Raw genomic sequence first — 24,805 nt, 5'->3', positions numbered from 1 at the left:
GGGGCCCTGATTTTGGTTGGGGCCTTTCAGGTGCTACTGTGATGCACCCATTAATAGCAATGGAAAAATCAGAGTTCTTTAGGGGAAGACCTTCAGAAGAGCTCCACCTCTTTGAATGCTGAGCTCCTATGTTAGCGCCTGAATCGGAGCTGAGCTCCTTTGAAAATCTGACCCTGGTGCTGAGCCCTTGAAAATCTGGCCCTGAGCTCTTCGTAAAACGTAACTTTTAGGGCATGTCTACACTACCACGTTACATCGGTGCAGGAGCACTGATACGGCTGTGCTGCTGTAGCGCGTCTGATGAGGACGCTCTGTGCTGACGGGAGAGTGCTTTCCCGTCGGTGTCATTACTCCTCCTCTGTGAGAGGCGGAAGCTATGTTGCAGGAGAGCGTCTTCTGCTGGCACAGTGCAGTGCGGCCATCACTTTAAGTTGATGTAACTTACGTCACTCAGGGGGGTGGTTTTTTCACACCCCTGAGCGATGTAAGTTACAGTGACTTAAGCAGTAGTCTAGATCTGCGTTTGAGGTGTTTGTCAGTCTGGCCTGTTTGATGAGAACTAAATTTACTTTAGTGCGTGTGTGTGCATACCTACACACACACACACACCATCCCCCTACTGCTTCAGGGAATGGTTGCCTATAATTGTTACCAAACTTTTGAAAATGCAACAAAGATGTAAAAACCAAAGATAATTAGGTACATAATTGCACACACACAACTCCTTAATTAAACTTTTCCTCTTTAAACCTGACAGACTCTACTTACAAGGTGATAGCATGAGGGGCGCCTGGCATATGGCAAACCATCTGTAGCACGAATGCTCCGTCTATGGGAAAAGAAAAAAACAACAACTTTCTAATCCACAAAACAATAACTTGCTTAGATGGATCAGCACGGTGATTTGTCTTCATTCTCTGAACAAAAATGATTTGTTGGAACATCAGCCAGATAAAAAGAATATCAGGACGAGCAAAGCTTCACTGGATAATAATCTCGTTGACTCATCTTTGTCAATGTCTGAGTGGCATCCAAAACAGCAAGGCATTAAGTAATATGGTGACTCAGAGCTATAGGGAAATGTTTCCTATCTGTGCTGGTCAAGGTGATGATCCTTAGACAGCAGATGCAGAGGGACAATCCCATAAAGGCAGATTAGCTCACAGTGGGGTTTCTCTGTCTGATGAAGCTCTGAACAGTGGCAGCCCAGTTCCCGCTGCAGCCATGTCCAGGTATCTTCTGATACTCCCGGCACACCTGCTGGCTGGGACAAAAGTCGGTTCCCTTTAACACTCTTTCTGTCCATCATGCTGAAGGGCTTGTGCAACATTGGGTCGATGCCGTTATCACAGGCATGGTGCTGTTAACTGCATCTAACGCCCACTGGAGGATCTAATGTGTGTACATAATAATGTAGTAATGAGATTAGTGTGTGTATCTTGTACATATTTTATGAATGGATGAGATATCGAAGCATTGGCTGGGATTTCCAAAGGAGCTTAAGGGAGTTATGTGCCACGCTCCCACTGAAATGTGTATGCCTCGCTTACTTAGGATGGGCTATTTAAAGGAGCCTATGGGGCATTTTACTACAGTGGGAGCAGAGTTAACCCACTGCTGAATACCTAAATATGCACACATAATAGGAAGCCTTAGAGATTTAATCACCTCATTGTTACCTTACTCACTGTTACCTTATCCTCCTTGCCATGCCTTTGTGCTGTATCCATAGCTCACTTTATACTTACACTCCTTTGGGCCAGGGATTGCCTTCTGGTTCTAGGTGGTTGCAGTGCCTCTCACAATGGGATGGGATCTGTGGGAGCTACTGCCATGTAAATAAAACAACAAGAGGGCTTAGACAGCCAGGTGATAGGCGTTCTTGAAATGAGAGGAGGAGCAGAGGAGTCTCTGGTTTATGAACAATGGAGGGAATGATAGAGACCCTATTTTTAAGATACAGAAAAATGACCATTTCTGTAAATTCTCTCAGTTCCAGACTTTGGTGACTGAGGAAGTATACAACAGAAAGGAGAAGACTGAGAAGAGGAAGGTAGCCCTGTGGTTAGTGGATTTGGGAGACCCAAGTTCAATTCCCTGCTCTGCTGCAGACTCCCTGTGTGACCTTGGACCAGTCACTTAATCTCTTCGTGCCTCCATTCCCCTTCTGTAAAATGGGGATAGGAGCGTGACTACCTTCCCAGGTGTCATGAGAATAAATGCAGGAAAAGTTGGGAGTGCTCAGATAGGACCGTGATGGAAGCCGTATGAGTACTTTAGATTGATAGGAATAAGTGCCTCATAGTCCACAGAGAGATCTGGAGTTAAAAAGGCCTTGCATGGAATGTTGGTCATAAAAGGTGCAGCCTGTCCTATAATAAATTTGCAGCCATTCTAAGATGTAATTAAGAAAACACACAAGAACGATATTGCGGAATAGCCTGTGCCTGGCGTTGCTAACCAATAGCAAGGAGTGTGAACCGGCACATCACTGAAGTATCACTCTAATGCCGTCTAGTTATACCCTCCAAAGCAAGTCACAGCAGCATAGAGACCTTGGTGGAGCCGTTAGTTTTAGCGACATTAAATGCCATCTCTTTCTACAAGTCTTGCTTTCCAGGAGCCAGGCTGAGTGGGATGAGTAATCTCTGTGTAGAACTTCCTTAGTGCCTTAGCCCTGTATTGAGGCTTCCAGCATTTTCGGTTCTATTCTCCAATCCTTCTGCGCCATGCTGAGATCAGGCACATTTTTTCTCTCTTGAGATTCTGAAGCTTTCTTTGCAACACTGGCCAATGGAGGAAAACCAGAAGCTGCTTCTCTCATCCCCACCCCTGGGTAAGAGCAAAGCCTGGAGTCCTCAACTCAAGCAGCATGCCCATTCATTCCAAAGGGAGCTTGCACTGAGTTAAGGACTACTGCGTTTGGGGTGGTTGTACCAACTATCACCGTAACAGATGCTAATTGTCACCCTTGTTGGCAGTCTTGACAGGAGCCAAGCACAAAGTAGGTGATGGAGACCAAACTATATACCCAGCCTCTAAAAGAAGTCCCTCCAGGGTTGAGGCATGTCGGCAGGGGACAGGCTCTTCTATAGATAAAGCAGCCTCCAGGGCGGTAACTTTGACCAGCACTAATGTCTCTCTTAAATTAAAAAAATTAAATGATGTCATTAGATTCTAGGAAGCGATTAATGAGTTAAATAAGGAAGGTTGATCTGGTGGTTAAGGCATTGGACTAGGGTTCAGAAACTTTCAGTTCAATTCCCACCACTGCCACCAACTTCCTATGAGACCTTGGGCAAGTTACTTCGTTTCTCTGTGTTTCAGTCACCCACATTGTTAAAATGAGGATGATAATCCTTCCTTTCTCCTACCTTTTGTCTGTTTTATCTGTTTAGACTGTGAGCTCTTTGCGCAGGGATTCTCTCTCACTAAGTGTATGTACAGGACCTAGCACAATGGAGACCCAATCTCAGCTCGGGTCTCCAGGCTTTACCGTTCTAGATAAAAATACCATAATTCAATATATTATGGAAAAAGGTATTACCATAATATATATGTATATATAATAATTGGTCACACTGTATTTACACCAGAGTAACAACGAGAGGAATTTGTCCTGATATTTTCCAAAGAAAATCATTTTTCACAAGAGGAAACGGCTCCTCTGTTGATGAGATTTGGGACTTGCTTCTGTGAGATTCTGTTGTACACTGGTATAAATCCTCCAAAGACATGACAGCAGGCGGTAAATTCATATGTTTATGGTAATTTTCTGTACTCCACTGATGCCATATGCTAGGGACACTGACACTAATAAAAGTCTAATTATTATGTTTTCTCTTTACTGCTATCATTTTTTGCTATCAGTTTATAGGCTTATTTGCTTTATTGGCTATTGACTTGATCAGGTACTTTTCCTTCCTTCTTTAAACCTCAAGCCTTCAAATAGCTGCTCATCTGTAGTCTCGAGAGAGCCATCATCCCTTCTTCACAGATCCTTCCTCAGCTCAAGATGCAGCAGCTGGGGAGAGCTGTGCTGGTGTCAGGGTACTTAAGCCAGGAATCTCATTGCAGCCAGTTTTAGGTGTAAGGGGCAATTCCTTTCTTGAGTTTAATTAAATGCCAATCTCCTTTCAGTATGGCTTGGTGAATAGGATGCTAGATTGGGACTCAGAAGACCTGGATTCTATCCCAGGATTTGCTGCTGGGTGATCTTGGCTAAGTTGCTTCCCCTCCCTATTCCTCTATTTTCCCACCCACCCATTGTGTATTCAAGCATTTTGGGGCCAAGAACTGGCTCTCGCTATGTGTATGTACAGCACCTAGCGCAATGGGGTCCTGGTGGCTGGCACCTCTGGGTGCTGCTGTCATACAAATAATAATAATAATAGCTATGCCAGCTGTCCTTCCTGTCTCACTTTATTCCCTACTCCCATTTTGTTCCTGCAGCCATCCCAGTGCCCAGGAGGAACTCACTACTTGTGTAAATTAAGAGGAGGAATAAAGCCATTTATCTTCCTCCCTGGTTCCATGCCCAATCTGACTGGTGTCAGGGCAGGCTGGGTGGTCAATTCACTGTATAATGGGACCTCTGGTCTCCCTGCCCTGCTCCCTCTCACCCCTTAAGTCTCTCCATTTCTCGCTATCTGCAGCTTTTTTCTGCCCTTCCTTACTCCCAGGGCTTAAGTTCAGCTGGAGCTATCGGGAGAGGAGCTCCGGTAAATATTTTCAAACCCACGGGACACAAGCCCCAAGCACCAGAGCCTCCCACAGAGCAGAAATACTCTGACAATTTAAGCCCTGCTTACTCCCCTCAGTTCCAGCCTGATCCCTTCCCCTCTTTCTTCTTCCCTCTCCCAGTTTCCCTCTCTCCTTTCCCTTCTCACTCTCTCTCTCTCTCCCTCTCATCTCTCTCCCTTTGTTCTTTTTCTCCTCTACCCCTTCTCTCCTTACTTCAGTCTCCTTCTTTCCCTTTGACATTCCTCCGCTCTCCCCACTTCCTCCATCTTTTTCCCCAGCTCCTGCAGGACACAGCTGGCTTTATTGGTCAGGGATACTAAGACCGGAATAGATCTCTCTCACAGACACACACACACGCTAGGCTTGCTGCGATAGCTCCATCTCTCCAAATCAGTACAGTGCCTTTTATTCCAGGGTCATTTTCCTTCATATAAAATGATGGCGGGGACAAGACATAAATGAACATACAGTGACAATTAATAACCAAAAAAGAAAAAGGAGGAATCCCTGCCCCCATTTCTTTAATTAAAATGATGGGCATAATGTTGTTAGGAGTATGATTCAGAGTTTCTGAACACATTATTTCTATTGATTTATGCCCGGAGCCTTCAAGACTCCTTGAAAATAATAAGGGTTGACGTATCCAATGCTGGAGTTAAATGTTGATATTATATAATGAAAATTACATGCTTTGGATCTGCTGTGCTGTAGCAAAGGACTGAACCAAACACCAACATCTGCATACTGTGCCCTGTATGGCGTATTAATTAGATACTGCACCAATCAAGCCATATGTGATGTAGACAATTTGATCTGGGATCAGTGAGTGAGCCCCCCAGGGTCATAGTGACAGCCACTGCAGTGAGAAGCTGATGCAATGGAAAGTGACCCTCCTGGGGTGTCTGAAATGCCCCTGCCCTTGTAGCCCCTGGCCCCGATAACTCCAGCTCTCTCCTTCCCACCTGCCAGGTCCATCCTGGCTTCATCTCCCATAGAGAAGATGCAGGGAAGGAGTTCCCGGGGCCTATGTCATGCAGTAGCAGGACATGTGACTCTGCGCAGGCATGTGCTGTAAGGCTCCCTGGTCTTGGACCCCGGCACATACCAGGCTGTGTGAGTCCCCCCATCAAATCTTGTACAATTCTGGGGGAGTGCAGAGCATGGGCCCCTCGGTAATGGGGTTGCACTGCAGCCGCTCACTGCGAAATAATTCTGCGTTGTCCCTGTAAAGGCACGTGATTGGGTGAGACAGTTGGATCTCAGCTGGAAACTTGTGTCTCCCATGTAAGACCATCACTCCCTGCACATGGAAAACTCCATTTGCTTGGCTGATAGAACGTGATGGCTGACGTACCTGGGGGTGGTAGAGGGCAGTAGCACAAACCCATCCATATTCATCCCAGGGCTGGACTTGATACAGGCACAGTTGCCAGCAGCCAATGTTTCTGCTGAACTCTAATGGCTGTTATAAAGAAAGGCCTGCTACAAAAGAGTGACAACAGACCTACCAAAGATGGAGTTCAAGGGGAGGAGGCTAAGAAAGGGGAATGGGTTTATGAACCCTACCCCTGACTGTGGCGTGGAAAAACCTAATGAATTGGTGCAGAATAAATCATTTTAATGCTTTGCATTGATATAAAGCACCTTTCAGCTGGGTTTCTCATAGGAACGTAGTGATTGCCAGACCAGCTCAGTCCGTGTAGTCTAGGATCCTGTCTCAAACAGTGGCCTCCAGAAGATGCTAGCGTAAGAAAGCCTGCAGTGGGCAGATGTGGAATAATCTGCCCCCTACATTAGGTCTTCTGCTCTAATAGAGAATGAGTTGAACCAGGCAGCACAAGATTTAATAGCCTTCCCAAAATTTGTCTTAGTTACCTATAATAGCTCTGGATATTCTTGTTATCCATATAAATGTCTGACCCTTCTTTGAATCTTGCTAAATCCTGTTCGTCTGTCATATCCTATGGTAATGAGTTCCACTGTCTAATTATGCTTTATGTGGAAACCATATCAGTTTAGAATGTCCCACCTTTTATTTTCATTATTCATTGTGTGTTAGGAGACAGGAAGAACACAAGGTCTCGATTTCCCTTCTCCTGACCACGCATTATTTTATATACTCTTATTGTGTTCCCTCTTACTCGTCTCCTTTCTAAGGCATCTCTCAAGACCCCCCACAAATGATTCAGGGCTGTCCTCTGCAGTGGCCCTTAGGTATGAATCATTTTCCCTGGCTGTAGGGCCTCTATCCATTCCTCCTGGAAATCCCTATTCAAGGCCCATCTCTGCTGTCATGCCTGCAAACCAACCAATGCCATTAATATTATGTGTATTATGGTAGCACATAGAGACCCTATTTGAGATCAGGCCCCCATTGTGCTGGGTGCTGCACAGACATAGAGTTGGTGGTGTTATCTTCATTTTACAGACGGGAAACTGAGGCACAGAGTGACTATGGGACAGATTTACAAGTGAGGTCAGCTCCTGTTTAGGCACATAAATAAGTCACCCAATTTTCAGAAGAGACCAGCCCATTGGGAGCTGGGATCTGTTGAAAATCTGATCCTAAGTATTGCAATGATAGTTGCTGCTGGGTGCTTTTGAAAATTTGGTCCTTATGCTGGGGCCTAAATGGGAACTGAGCTCTTCATAATAATATAACGAATCCTAGACTCCTAGTCCTCTGCTCTAATTATTAGACAAGACCCTCTTCAAGAGCTGCTAGTTGACCTTGGGGTTAAGGCAGTAAACAGTGACCCAGGACTTCTGGGTTCAAGGCTTGGTTTTGCAATAGGTTCTCTGTGAGATCTTGGGCACAATACTTAGGGTAAAATTTTCAAAAAAGCTTAAGTCTGATCTTCAAAAGTGACTGAGGACCCTAAATCCTATTGACTTTCAGGGAAGCTTAGGGTTCCAAAGCCCAGATCCTCAAATCTTCATTGATTTCAATGGCAGTTAGATGCTTAAATAGCTTGGAGGATATGGGCCTACGTGCCCAAGTCCTGTTTGAAAATGGGACTTAGACACTTCTAAAAATGTCACCTTTAATCTCTCTGTGCCTCATTTCCCAATGTGTAAAATGAGGATAATGACACTTTGTCTGTTTTAGCTATTTAGATTGTTAGCTCATCAGGGCAGGGACTGCCTCTCACTATGTGTCTGTACAATGCCTAGCACCATGCGGTCCTGATCTCAAATGGGGTTTCTCTGTGCCACCATAATACATGTAATTAGGCTTGGAAGGATTAGATTTTTATCGGTAAGCCTTGATTTCGTCTTACGCACATAAGCCGACGCAAAAATATTTCCACTGACGATAACAGAAAGTTAGAGATAGGCAAAGTAAGAAACATGCTGCTTGGGAACTTATTAGAGTTTGGTTTAAGCATGCTAACTTTGTATACTTTGCCCTGTGGTGTTGACAATTTGTGTTTTAACAGTTATAAAGCTTTAACTTTTTGAATTGCAATGTCTACTGTCATTAAATAATTACTGTCTGACCTCCCTCCATTGTCTGACACCCCCCCAATTTCCCACACCAATGAAAATTTAAATTGATACAAATAAAAAAAGCTTAAAAATAAATATTATTTGTCAAAATTATAAAAAAAATAGAATTCTGCCCTGTCTACATGTCATAGCAATATGAATAACCTTTCACTGTCCTATAGGGTGTTGGGAGAATCAATCTGTTATTGGGTATGAGGTGTTTACAGACTACGGTGATGAGAATCATAAGAATAGCCAATACATAAATAAAAGAAAGGATTCTGATACTCAGCCCCCTGCTCCAACAGCGCTTCCTCCCACTGAAATGAGCCAAGATAATGGTGTTTCTAATTTCCCAGCTCTGTGTTAGCCTGCAGAGATTTGCAGCCCTCACCTTTAAACTAATACACCCTCCTCCCCTAATCCTCTATAAATCTCCAGCAAGCACAATAGTCTCTTATTTCCAATTTAATTGTTTTATTAAATTTTCCCTCATTATGTGGCTTAAAACAAGACAGGAAACATATATACAGAATGGAAAGGTATATTACATTATAGCCAGGAGCCAGGATATGCCACACTAGATCTCACTCCAGATTTATTGCATGCTCTCACCCTATTAGGGCAATATGTGCTTGAGCAAGTTTGGATGTTGCTCCTTGGGGATTTTTAATCACATATAGCTATGGAGAGAAAGCACATTGCATTACCTTGTCTCACCTAATGTGAAGGATGCCCTCTGTAGAGCTGCGAAGTCACTCATTGATAAAACCCCATCTATTATGGTGGGTACACAAGCTGATTTCCATCCGGCTGATATTAATTTCTTGCCTATCATCGTTGCTCTCGGCAACCGTTTTTCATCACCACAACTCAACATGCCCATGGCTGATGCGTTTCCTAATGGAGATTGTACCGGAGCCTTGTTTGGTTGGCTGATCAGTGGTTGCGACCTGGTGGGGCAATGTGTAAGAGCCCAGAAATTTGAATGGGCACAGAGATGGCTTTCTCCTCTGGACCCCCAGATACAATGATCCACGTCTCCCTGCCCTCCAGTGCTGGAGAGCAGGGATGACGTTAGATGACAGAGAAGTGCTAGGAAGTAGAGAACAGCATGAGCATACAATAGATATTGAATTCCCCTCTCCTCCATTCCAGCCTCCTCAAGCCAGGATCAGGATTCTTTCAAGGTCCATTACAAGCTCTAGAGGACTGAGACAGGCAGGCTGAAATCAGGAGGTGGTTTCCTTGTGTCGGCTTAGGAGTGAAAGCCATTGGTGAATCAAGTCTCAAAACCATTTCCAGACATTGTGCAACAAAATTAAATTGCAGCCACTTTGTGCTGGGAGTCCATCGGCAAGCACAAGCTGAGGAGGGTTGGGTTAGGTCAGTATTTGGATGGATAGGGGTGACTAGATGTCCCGATTTTATAGGGACAGTCTCGATTTTGGGGTCTTTTTCTTATATTGGCTCTATTTCCCCACCCCCACCCCCGTCCCGATTTTTCACACTTGCTGTCTGGTCACCCTATGGATGGGTGACCACTAAAGTGCTGATTGAGTAAATGACAATCTTCGGTCAGTTAATATTGGCCTAGCCTGGGGTTATGACACCATGCTGGTGGCAATGCCATCTTTTCAGATGACACCAATCTGAAGCCGTGACCACTTCTACTCATTATAGGTCATACTGTTGCTTTCTTTTCAGGAGTGGAATTTGCTCTCCAACTCAAATTCCAGCTCATTTTGCCACCCAAACTCTCCCTACAGCTTCAACTAGACTCAATATTTTCCTTCACATTTTGTGGGGAATGTTGCAGTGCGTTGTTGTGTGCTGTTAAACAGCTGTAGCAAGCCACCCCAGAGGTGGCTGCATTTCCGCAGGGGTGAAGTGATCCTGATGTAGTGTTTGTGTCTCCTTTTCAAGAAAAGGTGCTATATAAACTGTAAGATCACTGAGCTCCCTCACCCTAATGTATGTCAGCCCACAGAGATTGCTTGTAGTGCAGGGGCCTCATGCCAGACTTGTTGCAGTTCCCAAGGGCTGAATTCATACACCGAAGCACCAGCTTTGTTAATTTTGTTATGAGCAGAGAACATCCACACGCCCATCAAGGCCGGCAGAGGACAGTACCTAATACATTGAAAAATCCAGCACAGTCATTACAAGGATGATGCTAGAACTCATTAGGATCCAGGAAGCAATGGAATTAGGTTTCCAACTTTCTGAGTAAAAATGAGGCCGGCACTGTGTGAGTCTGGGACAAGCTTTTAAGAGCAGAACAATTCTTGACAGGAAAAGGACGAGGACTGGATCCTGGGAACGTGAGTCATTCGCAAGTGCAAACCCTAACAGCCAGGGCAAGCTAATCAGCCCCCCAAAGGAAGGGCAAATTCCAGTGTATGTGAAGGGGCCATCTGGTGCTGAGAAGTCCTCAAAATCATTAATTTGAGTTTGGATGGTGGGGTCACTGTTATTGTAACAGGCGGGCTGTCTATTTAAGGGCCCATGGAGGAGGGCATGGGTCCAGCCAGTCCTGTTCTGAGGCGGAACCTCTTTAAGAACCAGTGTTCAGGGCTAGTAAAATTGCAGAGAGAATGATCAGACCCCACTGGGGCTGGACCAGGAGATTGAGTGGTGTGACCACTTGCTGGGAAGTATAAAGGAGTGCTCCCAGCTCTGTCAGGGAGAGCCTGGACAGGGGAGAGACCTAGAGGGCAGCTTTCCTGGGACAGAGCATAAGGGATGGAGAATTGTAGAGAGTAGACAGGCTCCTGCAGAAGTCCCCGGCTCAAAGGAAAGAACCCAGTTCATAGCCTGCGGAGTGTAACCCTGCAGGGAGACCTCTGCAGATGACCTGGTCTGGGGGAAAGGACATGACTGGTATGCTCAATTCGTTATTGAGGAGAAATAAAACTGAAGCCCTTGTCGAAGTCAGATTCAGGACTCACATAATTTGTCAGACCACTCTGTTTATTAGCAAAGCGCTTTGCTAATGCACCCAGATGTGAGCCCCTCTCTGAGGCTCAAGATAATTTATTTATACAGCTAAGCCAAAGCCAATTTAACATAAGAGACAAAAGAAAGCAGAAACTGACAAATATATATACATATCTTATTTGCATACTAACGTTTACCAAGCTCCTAGTTCAGTAGGAGCTCTAAGTTAATTAGTTTGAGGACCCATTGTCTCACACTCCTTAATGTTTCTCTTCCTGACAACTATATTTCAACAAACCCTTCAAGTAGCATTTCTTTAATGAATTATAATTTCAATATAATTCATTCTACTTTCACAGTCCCTCCTTTTGGTCAAGCTACGCAATGACCAACAATGACTGGGTTCCACATATCAATCGTTCTTTATCTCTTTGTTCTTGTTCATCAGTGATATTTAAAATCATCAAATTAGCACTCTGGTTTGGGGCAGCTATCTGTGTAGCATGCCTGACACAATTTTGGATACAACAGGAAAGTAACTGAAAACATACAAAAATTATTAGGATTCCAAACAGGAGAGTTAGGGCTCCCTGAAACAACCAGTTTCCTATGCCAGAGAAATTGAAAAGGTTACTTAGCCACTTCCATAAAGAACTTGGCTCTTCGTGGGGAAGATACGCGATTTGTTCTAAGTGGCTAGCACGATCTATTACCTCATTGGTGTTGTCTGGTATATACACACAGCAGTCTTTTCCAATGAGAGCACAAGTCCCTCCTTTTGCCGGCAGCACTATGTCCAATGCCTGATGGTTTTGGAGGGCCATCTGTCGGATTGCCCCTGTTTCTTTGACCAGGGCTCTTAAACTTTCTCCAGTTTCATTTGCCATTATTTCAATTACTGCTTGTAACCTTAGGAGCCTTTTTGCATGGTGTATTACTCCCCCTAATGGTATGAAGGAACCGCCAATGGCCGCTTCCCAGGTTAAGGGGCTTATGTTATTTACATACCATTGGGCATCTGTTAAGTCCCTTCTTTTTCGCCTGAAATTGCGGAGGCGTTCTCGAGGGAAGGTTCCTAGCACTCAGAATTGTGGGAAGAGTCAGGCGGGATAACAGATTCCTGACCAATTAGCTGGTAGTGCGGTATAAGCTCTGGTCCCACACACCCAGTGATGGCCTATTAAGGCCAGGAAGGGTCGGTTGCACCCATTTGTCATATAGGTGTTTGCAAAGGAGGAGGAGTATCCCCCAAAGGATACAGGGTAATGCTCCTTACGAGGAGTGGTGTTATTTGCATGACATTGAAAGATTGTATTGTTTTCACTAAGGTTACTGTAGGGGGAACATGAGTGATTTCTCTGTTTGATCCCAGGTTGAGAAAAAAATTCATATCTCCATACCCGGCCCGCCATTTTTTAGTTTTGTTTGAATAATCCCATACACAATATGCCACAATATGCTGAAGGCAACGGCTTTTCCCCAGATCCAGCCCTGTCCCATTACACACCCAACACCAATGACCTTTTCCCTCCACCACACTTATCCATTTAGATGCATTTATTCCCACCGCTTCCCAAGTGTCATTGCTGTTCCATATTTTGTTAAACGGACAAGGCCCTCCAGTGAGGTCTGGGGACTTGAGAGGGATAGCCAGGACAGGAACACCAGTTTGAGAGTGGGCTGGGATGTGGCTGCAGACCCAGCAATTAGAAATATTAAGGGTCCGAGCTATTCACACCTGCTGCTGGATAAAAGAATTGTCATTGTGGTCTCCCCAGACCATAAGATACCAGCAGCCGAGGAACAGGCAGAGGCGCGTGTTGGAGGCAAGGCTCTTCTGGTTCTGACAACCTCAAGTGAGGGAACCGCAGTCACGGTTTTATGCTCACCAGGCAGTAGGTGCTAGGCTCGCTACTGCTTTTTTTTTTTTTTTTGTCGTCTGCTTCTGGCATCCCTTACGAGAGCATAGATTGTAAGGTATTGCAGACTGTTCCTCTACGTCTTCTTCTGGAGTCAAAATTGACTCTGCGTTGTCCTGAGGTGATGATTGGTTCTCTGGGGATGGTGCCTTCTTATACTGTGAAGCATGTATCCACGCTGCGATGCCAGATAGTTTAACAGCCGTCTGTGTAGTAAGCAGTACCTGATGAGGACCCTTCCACCGGGGCTCCAAGGTGTGCTTTCGATGATGGCGCCGTACGTAGACCCAATCACCTGGCTCGAGGTTGTGGCAAGCGTCAGAGGTGGGTTCCGTGGGCCAGGCGACTCGAACCTGTGAATGGAAGTGACTTACAGCTTGCATTAGTCCCTTGCAATACTGAAGGAGCTCACTGTGAGTCAAGTTCAAATCTGGAATGGGAGTAATGGTAGTCATAGCTCGCATAGGGCGTCCCATAACAATTTCAAAGGGACTTAATTTATGCCTTTGGGATGGAGTGGATCTCATGTCCATAAGGGCTAATGGTAAGGCTACTGGCCAGCTTAATCCTGTAGAGTCACAAATTTTAGCAAGCTTATTCTTAAGTACACCATTTTGTCTTTCAACTGCACCTGCACTCTGTGGGTGGTAGGGACAGTGCAACAGGTGTTTGATATGCAATATACGGTCCAGCTGTTGAACAAGTTGTCCAGTAAAATGTGTACCCCGATCACTGGACAGAGTAGCAGGAATTCCCTTGGCAGGCATAATATGATTTAACAAACATTTGGCAACAGACAGTGAGTCAGCCTTGCGACAAGGAAAGGCTTCAATCCAACCGGAGAATAAACATACCATAACCAATATAAATTCATATTGTTGACACTTAGGCGTGTGTGCAAGAACGGTGCTTGAGGCAGGCCCCAGAACCCCTGGGCCACTTTTACAGGTTTACCAATATTATGGCTTTGGCAAATGGTACAGGCTGCACAGTGGCGGGCTGCAAAAGAGCTAAAATGGGGGGGCCCACCATCCTGTTACAGCAGAGACCATCCCCTCCTTTCTGACATGCGAAACACCATGTAGCAGGGTGTCCAGAGATGGGTAGAGTGAAAAGGGGGGCTACAAAGGTGCCAGTAGGCGAGCGCCAAAAGGAATCGGGATGTAGAGAGCAACCCTGGGCAACTCAGGATTCTCTCTCGGTTTCTGGGGCAGAGTCTTGGAGCAGGGCGAGGTCAGTGAGGGACCAGGAGAGTAAGAGGAGAGCAGAGAAAAAGGGAATCAGACATTTCGGCTAGGCATGCTGCAGCAGCCACAGCACGCAGGCAGGGTGGTAAGCCTTGGGCAACAGGTCTAAAGTGGCAGAGAAATAAGCCACTGGTTGGTTCTTTCCTCCGTGCATCTGAGTGAGAACTCCAAGTGCACACCCAGATTGTTCGTGGCAGAAAAGGGTAAAAGGCTTAGAATAGTCAGGCAGCCCTAAGGCAGGGGCAGAAGCCAAACCCTGTTTGAGGGAAACAAAGGCAGAATTGGCCTCAGGGGGCCACGGTATGGGGTCAGGCACAGAGAATCGAGTGAGTTCCTGGAGAGGTTTTGCAAGGGAGGCATATTGGGGAATCCATTGTCTGCAAAATCCAGCCATGCCTAAAACTTCCAGACCTGGCGTGGGGAGCGGGGTCAGGGAAAGCTAAGGATAGCTTGGACGTGGGTGGAAGAAAGTGCACGGGAACCCTGGGAGAGGAGAAAGCCGAGGTATGTGACAGAAGCTTGACAGAGTTGTAGTTTAGAGCGAGAAGCTTTGTGACCCTTATTTGCTAGGGCAGTAAGGAGCACTAAAGAGTCAGTTTCAGAGGCAGACAATGAAGGGGAACAGAGGAGTAGATCATCTACATATTGGACTAGTGTGGACCTGGACGGGAAAACAAGGTCAGCAAGATCTCGGGCTAATGCTTGGGAAAAATATGACGGGCTTTCAGTATACCCCTGGGGCAGTGTGGTCCATGTGTACTGTTGCCCCTTGTAAGAAAAGGCAAACAGGAAATGGAAGTCAGGGTGAACCGGGACAGAAAAGAAAGCAGAGCACAAATCAACAACAGTAAAATGAGTTGCATCTGGTAGGATAGAAGCCAGAATCTTTGAGAGAGGCAAGTTTTGATTCTGTCCACCTATGATTTGCCTCTTCCCACCACTGCATGAAACAATCAACCTCTCCTTTTGCCAATTTAGTTTTAGGTTGGCTGAGTTTGTCTTTTAAGATGTCTACTCGGTCTTTGTCTCAAGATCCTAACAGTGGCCACTGAATTTTTGGATTCTCCTGAGTTAGCCTTTTGCATTCCCATACACATCTTCCCCCCGGCCCCAAGGTCAGCCTTTTGAAGCCATCCCCCACCCATGTCATGAGGTTTTCTGTTCATTAAAACACAACAATGCTAGCAACAAAACAAACACCACAGACAAACAACACAAAACATAGATGCATGGTATTCTGAGTTATTCTTCTGCTGGCGCCAGCTTGCTTGTAGAGTCTAAAAACAAAAGAAACAATTTCCACCCCCCTGGTGGGGACAGATTATTGCTTAATAATAATACCACTTTCTTTTACAAATTTCCTTGCTAATTGCAGGAAAAACAGAAGAATTACCTCCAGGCTGTACTTATTTTGTTCTATAGTCAGGCTGTTCTATAGTCAGGCTAGTGAATTACCCCACTCACTGATCATTTATGAAATTCATGAGGTATTGTACCTCAGTTTCCCCTCTTGTGCAACAGACCATGTTTGCAATAGTTTCTCTGCTGTACCAAGCTATAAGTTTATTATCAGGTAATAGCTGAGACACAGCTTCAGATTTTAGCACTATACACACACACAAAATTCTCTTTTGCCTAACATCCCTTGCACTGTGATTACTCTTTTACACAACTGTACCCCGATTACACTTCCATCTTGTACAACTAGACACAACCAGGAGCAGCCAAGTTAAGTTCCAATAGAAACCCCTTACATCCTTTAGTGATTTTGATTACATTACCCAATAGTCAAACAATTTTGATCAGATTCTCTCTCTGCCTGCTGCCTGCAGCAGTCCCTTATAGACCATTTCTGTGGGAAAAGGGCCCATTTTCCCTCAGAATAGCTGTAAAGGCTTCTGGGGACAGAAGCGTAGTGGTGGTAGTAGCCACTCTACCTGACCCCCTTAGCCTTGACCATTTTTCCAGAAATTTACAGGAGTCCGCACTCTTCCTAAAATACATAAACTGAGCCGGCATTCCTTTAGGGAACTGTCCCGACTTAGACGTCTGGTTACCCATACAGGAGAACTTTACACACCAATCACACAAGAAGGAAAGTCGGGTTCGTCAGAGCGATGCCCGGTGCAACACACAAAAGGAGCCCACAGGCTACTGCCTCAATCGCCCTTGCTTTCACACCAAGGGTTTTACCCAAGGCGCGGTGCGGCTGTGATTGTGCAGATTTCACTCACTCAGACCGTGGGGACAGGAACCCTTTGGTCAGCCAATCCCCGGACGGAGACGGCGCCCAGACTCAAACACACCACAGGGAGGACGGATAGACACAGAGACAAGACAGTCCTCAGTCCGGACAAAACACAGAAATAATTACCTGACCAGATTCCTGATGTCAGATCCCGGGATCCCTACCAGAACAGAGTGGGAACCAACAGGTTCGATGGCGTAGACTTCACTGTGGTCATGCACCCTTCCGTTCTGGCAGAGGACCGCTCGGGCCAAATGCCCAGGTGCCGGCTTGCCACGGCCGTCCTAAGAACAGTCAGGAGTCACACAGCCCCAGAGAAGACGGTTGCCATCGCGGTGGAACCTCCAAATTGTCAAAGTCAGATTCAGGACTCACATAATTTGTCAGACCACTCTGTTTATTAGCAAAGCACTTTGCTAATGCACCCAGATGTGAGCCCCTCTCTGAGGCTCAAGATAACTTATTTATACAGCTAAGCCAAAGCCAATTTAACATAAGAGACAAAAGAAAGCAGAAACTGACAAATATACATACATATCTTATTTGCATACTAACGTTTACCAATCTCCTAGTTCAGTGGGAGCTCTAAGTTAATTAGTTTGAGGACCCATTGTCTCACACTCCTTAATGTTTCTCTTCCTGACAACTATATTTCAACAAACCCTTCAAGTAGCATTTCTTTAATGAATTATAATTTCAATATAATTCATTCTACTTTCACACCCTGAAGACATGGGCAGTGGAATCCTGTGGCTGGAAAGTGCTCTTTGGTGCAGGGACTAATGAGTTAGTCCACCAACCAGCTTACAGTTATTTATCTGGACGTGCTTTGTGATGGTGGGGGGTCTAATGGGTAAAAATCCCAAGATAGTTTTATGAGCACTTAGATCCCTCGGTGAAAAGAGCAGCAGGAAACTGAAAGGTTGGTGAGTTTAGAGAAGGCTTTTTTTTCATGTACGAGTTTACGTTCACAATCCAAAACCACAATTGTTGTTATACTTGCTTGTACCTAGATGGCCCAACTCCCAGCAAAGATCCGCCCTGCTAGGCGTGGGTCGCAGATGTAGTGAAAAGATTATCCTTAAGATGACCCTTACCAAAAGAGTTTGCAGTGCAATCTGAGCACATGATGGAACCACAGGCAGATGGGGTGGAAAGGGCAAGGAAACAATGAGACAAATGTGATCTGTGTTATAATCGGCAGTCACAGCACACTGACGGCTTAGCCAGTTTTTATATTGGTGCCTGAGGAAGATTTTTACAGGCAGAAAGGACATCTAGGCTCCTAGCTGTCATTGAAAGTCAGTGGGAATTGAGCACCAAACTTCTCATTTATGCCCTTGGAACTCTCTCCCTGAAAAATAAACCCAGTCATGAGCACAGCTTCCTTCCTCTTGTGAGGGGAGATGAGCTGGAAATTCCATGGGTGAAAGCCTGGCCCCCTAAAGTCAATGGTCAAACTGCCCTTGATTGCAACAGAGCCAGCATTTAGCCCCATAAAGTCCACTGGGGACAACTCTGCTCCATCTAATGAACCCAGGAAGTGCTCAGATCTTGTGGTGATGGGTGCCAGCACAAAACCCTGCACTGAATAGTGAACTGAGCAAAACCAGGGCTGTCATTGCTCCTGCACAATCTGTCAGGTTTATTTCTAACAAAACCAAACTAAAAAAAATACCCATGCGGGGTTGGGTTGGATCTGGATTGTGATTTACCCAAACCCCTCACATCTCCCCTGCTAGGTTCAGGGTATTGGATTTTTGATCATCTCTAGGTGCTATTGCATTTAGCATCCCTCTACCACATAGCCAGCTCCTGCGAGGAACAACCTCCAGAGGTGCTGAGCGCCCACAACTTCAAATGAAGTCACTGGGTACAATGGCTGCTCAGCCCCTCTGTAAACCAGGCTCGTCTCCTTCCTGTACAGGAGTGGGGAAAGGGTGAGCGTTTCTATTTTTAGAAACCCCTCAAAGTTTGCAAATGGATTTATTATGCTGCACCAGGCAGTGTAATTGCTATTGTTGTTTATTGTTTGGGATTGCAATAGGACCTAGAAGCCCTGACCATGGATCTTGTGCTAGGCCTTGTACATACACCGAACAAAAAGATGGTCCCCACCCCAAAGAGTTGCCAGTCTTTGAGTAACTGCTGTCCTGCTACTGGGTGGAATATCAGATCTCCTCAAGTGTGCGTATGTCACCATTTAGCATCTGCAGCCATGAGTCAATAAAACCTAATCAGTGAAGGGAAAGTTCCTTTTATTTCATAATGGTTGGTCTGTGGTTTGGTGTTAAAGATCCCCTGAGCTCTATCTCTGCTGACAGTCTGTGCCGCCAAGGGTCTGATAGATAACAATGGAATTTCTGTGTCTCTGGACATCTCTGCATCTCTGGGGTATCTGCAGGATCAGGGAGATAGCTGCTGTTCAGGACTGGGCAGGGTTAAATATTTCACCTCCAACAGACCTGGATTTGACTCATTAGCTATAATTATTTGACTTCCCCAATCCTTTAGCAGTAAGCACAACACTCAGCTAGAACCATCACTCACTTCACCCAAGTTTGCCTGCGTCCCACACAGATTTGCTGTTATCTCCCTGTTTACTGCAAATTATTGATGTCAGAAATGCTGACAACAGTGGAGACTGGAGGAAATTTTTGTACACAGCTATCAACCAAACCCCATACGTTCAGGGTTCCTACACTGCTTTGCGGTTCCCTGCATCTCCCCATTTTTGGTCTTGGCTGCATTTTGCGGCTGTAGGTCAGCAACATTTCAGGTCCTGCCCAGAGCTTATCTGAGAGCTCGGAGGAGGTTGTAGGAGAAAGCACTGGTGACTCAGTAGGTGAAACTCTTCCACTCTAGTCAACAGATGTATTGACTTGGTAGCGCAATGCACTCTTTTTGCCTAGCAGTCTATCTGTCTCCGTGGATTCATACCAGATCCTTCTCGGTAGTATCTGCTAGAAATGCCGTCTCTTTGGAGCTACGATCAGCGTGACAGATTTAGTTCACAGAGTTCCTTCTGTCAGCCCACGTGGGCTTTGAACCAGGGCCACAAAACTCAAAGCACAACTCAGCCAGCAATAGCACCCTGCTGCTTTAACCCTGCACGTCCCGGGGTTTGCCCAACTCTCAGCTCAGGTTTGCTCAGGATCTGGCCCATTTTGCTGTAAACTCTCAAGCTCATTTGAAGCTGGGTCTGTGGGGAACAGCACCTTTAAGCGGCTGTGGCTAGAATTAGTTGGAACTGTTTATTAGGTTATGCAGTGGCTCATGTTAAGCAATGCTGATCAGTTAGAGCGCGGCCACTGAATGAGAAGAGCTCTGTCAAGCACCTTAGGTGTGATCAAGCTAGCTCGCTAAAAATAGCAGAGCAGTCGTGGCTCCTTGGGCTCTCCACCCGGGACCCTGGGCAGGTACTTGGGCAGCTAGCCTGTGCTGCCATGGCTATGCTGCTATTATGAGTAAGGCTGTGTGTCTGTCACGGATTCCATGACTTTCCGTGACTTCTTCAGCGGCCCTCAGGCAGCCCCTGGGCCAGCAGCAGCAGTTTGGGTGTGGGAGGGGGCTCAGGGCTGGGGCAGGGGTTTGGGGGGGGGTGCTTACCCCAGTTCTCACCAGCATGTCCCTGCAGCTCCTAGGGGAAGGGGAGGCCAGGGGGGCTCCGCGCACTGCCCACGCCCACAGAAGGTTCTTTTTGTGTCCATATTAGGGATGGGCCAGAACTGGAACGCTGGATCCAAACCATCCTTATCACAGACGAAGGTCCAGTCTAGCCACAAACCTTGCAGCTCAAGCTATTTCTGTAATGGGCAAAATACAGATTCAGAATTATCCCAGTCTCTCTATAGGTGAGCTCAGGCCCTTGTTTGATCTAAAACAGTTCCTTCCACCTCAGTTCCTTGCCCCATCATACCATGCTCATACCACCTTACCGTGAGGTTCCTCCTCCCTGCCTTTGAAGTATCTGTTGGATAATAGATTGCAAGGACCCCTATGTATGATGCAATCTGGCAATTCCTGTGAGCCTGTCTAGCCTTGAGAAATTCTTCCCATGTGTTTCTCTCTCTCCTTGTTCTGTGGCCCGTGCTATTCTGGGACAAGCCTCTGACATTCCATGGCAGCTCAGAGCTGATCTCTTGAGGGGCTCCGTGTCTGGATCTCCCTACCCCCAACCCTCCTGAGCTGCATTTTGTACCAGTCCATCAGGCATGGTTCAGGGGTTGGGCTGGGGGACCACTGGACTTGCAGTAAATGCCAGCGAAATAATGGAAAAGACACATGAAAACTGCCTCGCTGGCTCCACACCACCCTGAACTGATCATGTACAATCCCTTTAAGGGAGTGTGCAGAGAAACTATATATAATGTCAAAAAACAAAACAAAAAATCCACCCAACCCAGTATTGGCTATAAGGTAGAGCTGTGCAGATAGATAAATAAATCAGAGGTCTGCCTTTCATCCTTACCCCGTACACTGAAAACAGTGCACAGCAAGGTCTGTCTGAGTTCCCCAGAGCTCAGACAGCCGATGCTTAGCAAGAGGGATGCCCCGGCTCTTTTCTCCGCTTCCCAAGATGTCTCTTTCCTTCTTCTCCCCTCCTCACCTCTGGTTTCCATTTCCCACTCTCCTGTCTGCCTTTTTCTTTGCCCTGCCTGTCCCCCATCTTTATAACCTTCATACTACAAGAAGGATGTGGAATAATTGGAAAGAGTCCAGCGAAGGGCAACAAAAATGATTAGGGGGCTGGAGCACATGATTTATGAGGAGAGGCTGAGGGAACTGGGGTTATTTAGTCTGCAGAAGAGAAGAATGAGGGGGGATTTGATAGCTGCTTTCAACTACCTGAAAGGGGGTTCCAAAGAGGATGGATCTAGACTGTTCTCAGTGGTAGCAGATGACAGAACAAGGAGTAATGGTCTCAAGTTGCAGTGGGGGAGGTTTAGGTTGGATATTAGGAAAAACTTTTTCACTAGGAGGGTGATGAAGCACTGGAATGGGTTACCTAGGGAGGTGGTGGAATCTCCTTCCTTAGAGGTTTTTAAGGCCTGGCTTGACAAAGCCCTAGCTGGGATGATTTAGTTGGGGATTGGTCCTGCTTTGAGCAGGGGGTTGGACTAGATGGCCTCCTGAGGTCCCTTCCAACTCTGATATTCTATGTACCAAGGCAGGTATATCTGCCTGCTCTGTCTTCCATGCACCTCCCATGTGTCTATGTTTCCCAGTGTATTTAGGGAACCCTGCATCCCTATGTGGGGTCACCTATCCTGCTCTTGGGCTCTGATACAGCCGTTTTCACTGGGGCATCTAAGCCAGTTACAGACCTAGGGCAGCCTATTCTCTGCCCTGCTTTAGGTGTGATCAGGGGCTCCCTACTGATGTAGAGAAACTCTGTCCCATGCAAGATTTTGTGCAAGGAGTGCCCAAGTGAGCCCTCATGCCCCAGGGGCCTGGTTCTCCTCCCACGCTGACGTATCTCCAGCAAAGCCCATGTGCAAATGAGATGAAGTCCTGCCTGCTCTGTAGCGGCCTTAGAGATCTGATGGCACTTTCGGAGTCCAATCAAATGAAAATGGAGATATTGCAAGCCAGATGCTGATCCCCTTGCCGGGGCCGAGTAGCACCTGACTTCAGGGGGATGCTTTGCGGAGCAAAGAGCTACTCAGGCCAAGTAAGGGGATGGGCTCTCTCTCTCTCTGTTTTGACCCCTGGATGCTGACCCAAGCCTCATCCTGTCTGTTTGCACTCTGGACTTTAGGAATCGTGGCCACATATGTTGTGATGAATAGAGTGATTTTGATCCTTTGCTGTATTGTTACAAAGATAAGTGCTCTGCTTATTCCCGGCTTTAGTCTTTGTTTGGTCAGTGACATCAGCGCAAAGCAGCTGTGAAATTTTACCATGTCTCAGGGTGCTGTATGCCCATTTTACACAGCTGTCAGCAGCCATGCAAGGTGCAGGGCAATAGAAGATCAGGCCCAGGGGCTAGTTTGCAGTGCTCAGATTTTGAACATCCTCAAAGTGTGGAGGAGTTGGGCCCCATGGCTCCGGTTCAGGTCATCTCTAATACACCTGGATATCCTTACTTCTTAAGTAACAGCACGTTATTACCACAGAGATTTATGCTATCTCTGTCTAGCACAGATAGATCTCTCCTACCACATCTCGTTCTTTGGCACTCGTTTTACATACTTGTTTTGTTTACTTCCTGTAGCTACGTGCTGTTGCGGGAGCGTTCACCAGACAGTGCTAATTAGATAGCCTGCCGTGACCTCCCCAACCAGTTTAGAAACCTCCTGAGCTGGGACATTCTTCCATGGATCAGCCTGGCAGATAGAAATAGAAGCATGTGATGATGGCGATAGCAGGTTGATACCCTCAAGCGTATGATTGGTTCTGCACTTTCCACTAATGGTTGCTGTGCTTGGTTGTCATTGTTTGCCTCTCTGCTCCCTGCTAAGTCAGAAGCCCGTGTTAAATATTGTGGACGGTGCTGTGATTTGGCTGCCCTGAAGAGTTCAAAGTGGCATCCTCAGGCCTTCTAGATGAACCTGGACTCACCAATTCTAGGGACGGTGCAACCTCAAAAGGTTTGATGTGACTGCTCCCTTTGGGGCAGGGGACTGTCTTTTTGTTCTGTTTGTACAACTCCTCGCACAATGGGGCCCTGGTCCATGGCTGGGGCTCCAAGATGCTACCATGCTAGTTATAATCATGAATAATAATTTTGAAATCCAAGTGAGGCAATCCTTGTGCCTAAAATCAATGAGTGAGGTGCTGATGTAGAGCAAAGAAGATGGATTTAATCATGGGGTTATTCACTCAACAGCTAATTCATTCCTACATTCGCCCAAGATCAACCAAGGTATAGCTCTGCCTGAAAGGAACCACCCACTGGTGTTGTCTGTCTGACCGGAGACACCTTGGGCCTCATTTTCAGAGGGGCACCTTACTCATAGCTCCAGTCTTGTGAAAGGCTTTGGATTGGAACTCCAGCTCTGGCTTCTATTTCCTGCTCTGCCCTAGATTCCAGATGTGACTTGGCCAAGTCACTTCATCTTTCCCAGCTCGCCAGTTGTAAAATGAGGATAACAATCCTTCCTTTGTCTGTCTTGTCTATTTAGATTGCAAGCTCCTTGTGGCAGGGACTATCTCTTACTGTGTGTATACAGAGCATCTCGCACAATGTGGCACTGATCTCAGCTGGGGCCTCTAGATGCAAATGAATGTTTTGGGTACTCAGCACCTTCGAACACCAGACCGCAGGCTTCTCAAGCCAGGTACAGAAAATTAGTAGCCATCTTTTGAAAAGGTTGCTCTAGACCACAGCCTCCTGCTCTGGTGGTTTGGACAATCTTCACCAGTCCTCTGATGACCCCTGGGCCACATTCTAATCACATCTCCTAGGAATGTAGATCATCTTTGGGTGGGTTATTTAATCCACACTGTCCTGTCCATTCTCCGTCCCCACACCAGTAACTCTCAGCTGCTTACTGGTATGAGTTACCACGGTCCTAGCATCATTGGGGAGAGTTTTGTTTGTTCGTCGGTAATTTATTAAAGCGACGTGGGGGCCTGCTAATGAAGTGTTGAAGATGAATTGCAGCTCAGCCATATTACGCTGGGCTGATGTAATAGTTAATTACCTTGGGAAGCTCGAACACGATGAATACTTCATAAAGCAAAAGCTGACAGTAAATTATTCATAATCCATTTATCAGGGGTAACAGCAATAAAATATCGCCGGCAAAGGGACCGTTAACTGTGAATTTTCCTGCCCCAGCCTTGCCACTTGTGTTCTGCTGCTCTCTGCAGACCTGAGCTGCTTTGCTTTCCTGCCTGTTAACCTCTCCCATGCAACTACACGGTAAAGAAAACTCAGGTGAGGCCATAATTATGGTGCTCCAGGATAGCGGGAGGCAGAGAGCGCTAGAGATGGATTTAATCATTGTTGTAATTTCACACAATAGCTAATCCACTCTCCTAGTCGAGCCTGTCTAGATTCAGGCCTCACGATCCACTTGGATGCAGCCCTACCTGAAAGCAAGTCACTGAGGGTCAAGAGTGGGCTTCACATTAAGTTACTTAACTGGGACTCAGGAGAGCTGAGTTCAGTTCCCAGCTCTGACACTGCCTCACACATTATCTCTCTGTGCTGCAGTTCCTAAGATTCTGCCTGACACAAGATGGGTGAGGTAATATCTTTTATTGGACAC

At 46.2% G+C, this 24,805-nt stretch overlaps 1 protein-coding gene across 4 annotated transcripts in view; it reads left to right on the top strand.

Annotated features, from left to right (window-relative positions):
* The window catches only part of MLN (motilin), a 258,217-nt gene that overhangs the window by 143,811 nt on the left and 89,601 nt on the right, over nucleotides 1-24,805 (top strand). The gene's annotated exons all lie outside the window — the stretch shown is intronic.

Source organism: Caretta caretta, chromosome 21 (genome assembly GCF_965140235.1).
Source record: "Caretta caretta isolate rCarCar2 chromosome 21, rCarCar1.hap1, whole genome shotgun sequence".
Taxonomy (NCBI): domain Eukaryota; kingdom Metazoa; phylum Chordata; order Testudines; family Cheloniidae; genus Caretta; species Caretta caretta.
This window is presented reverse-complemented; position numbering and strand designations above follow the sequence as displayed.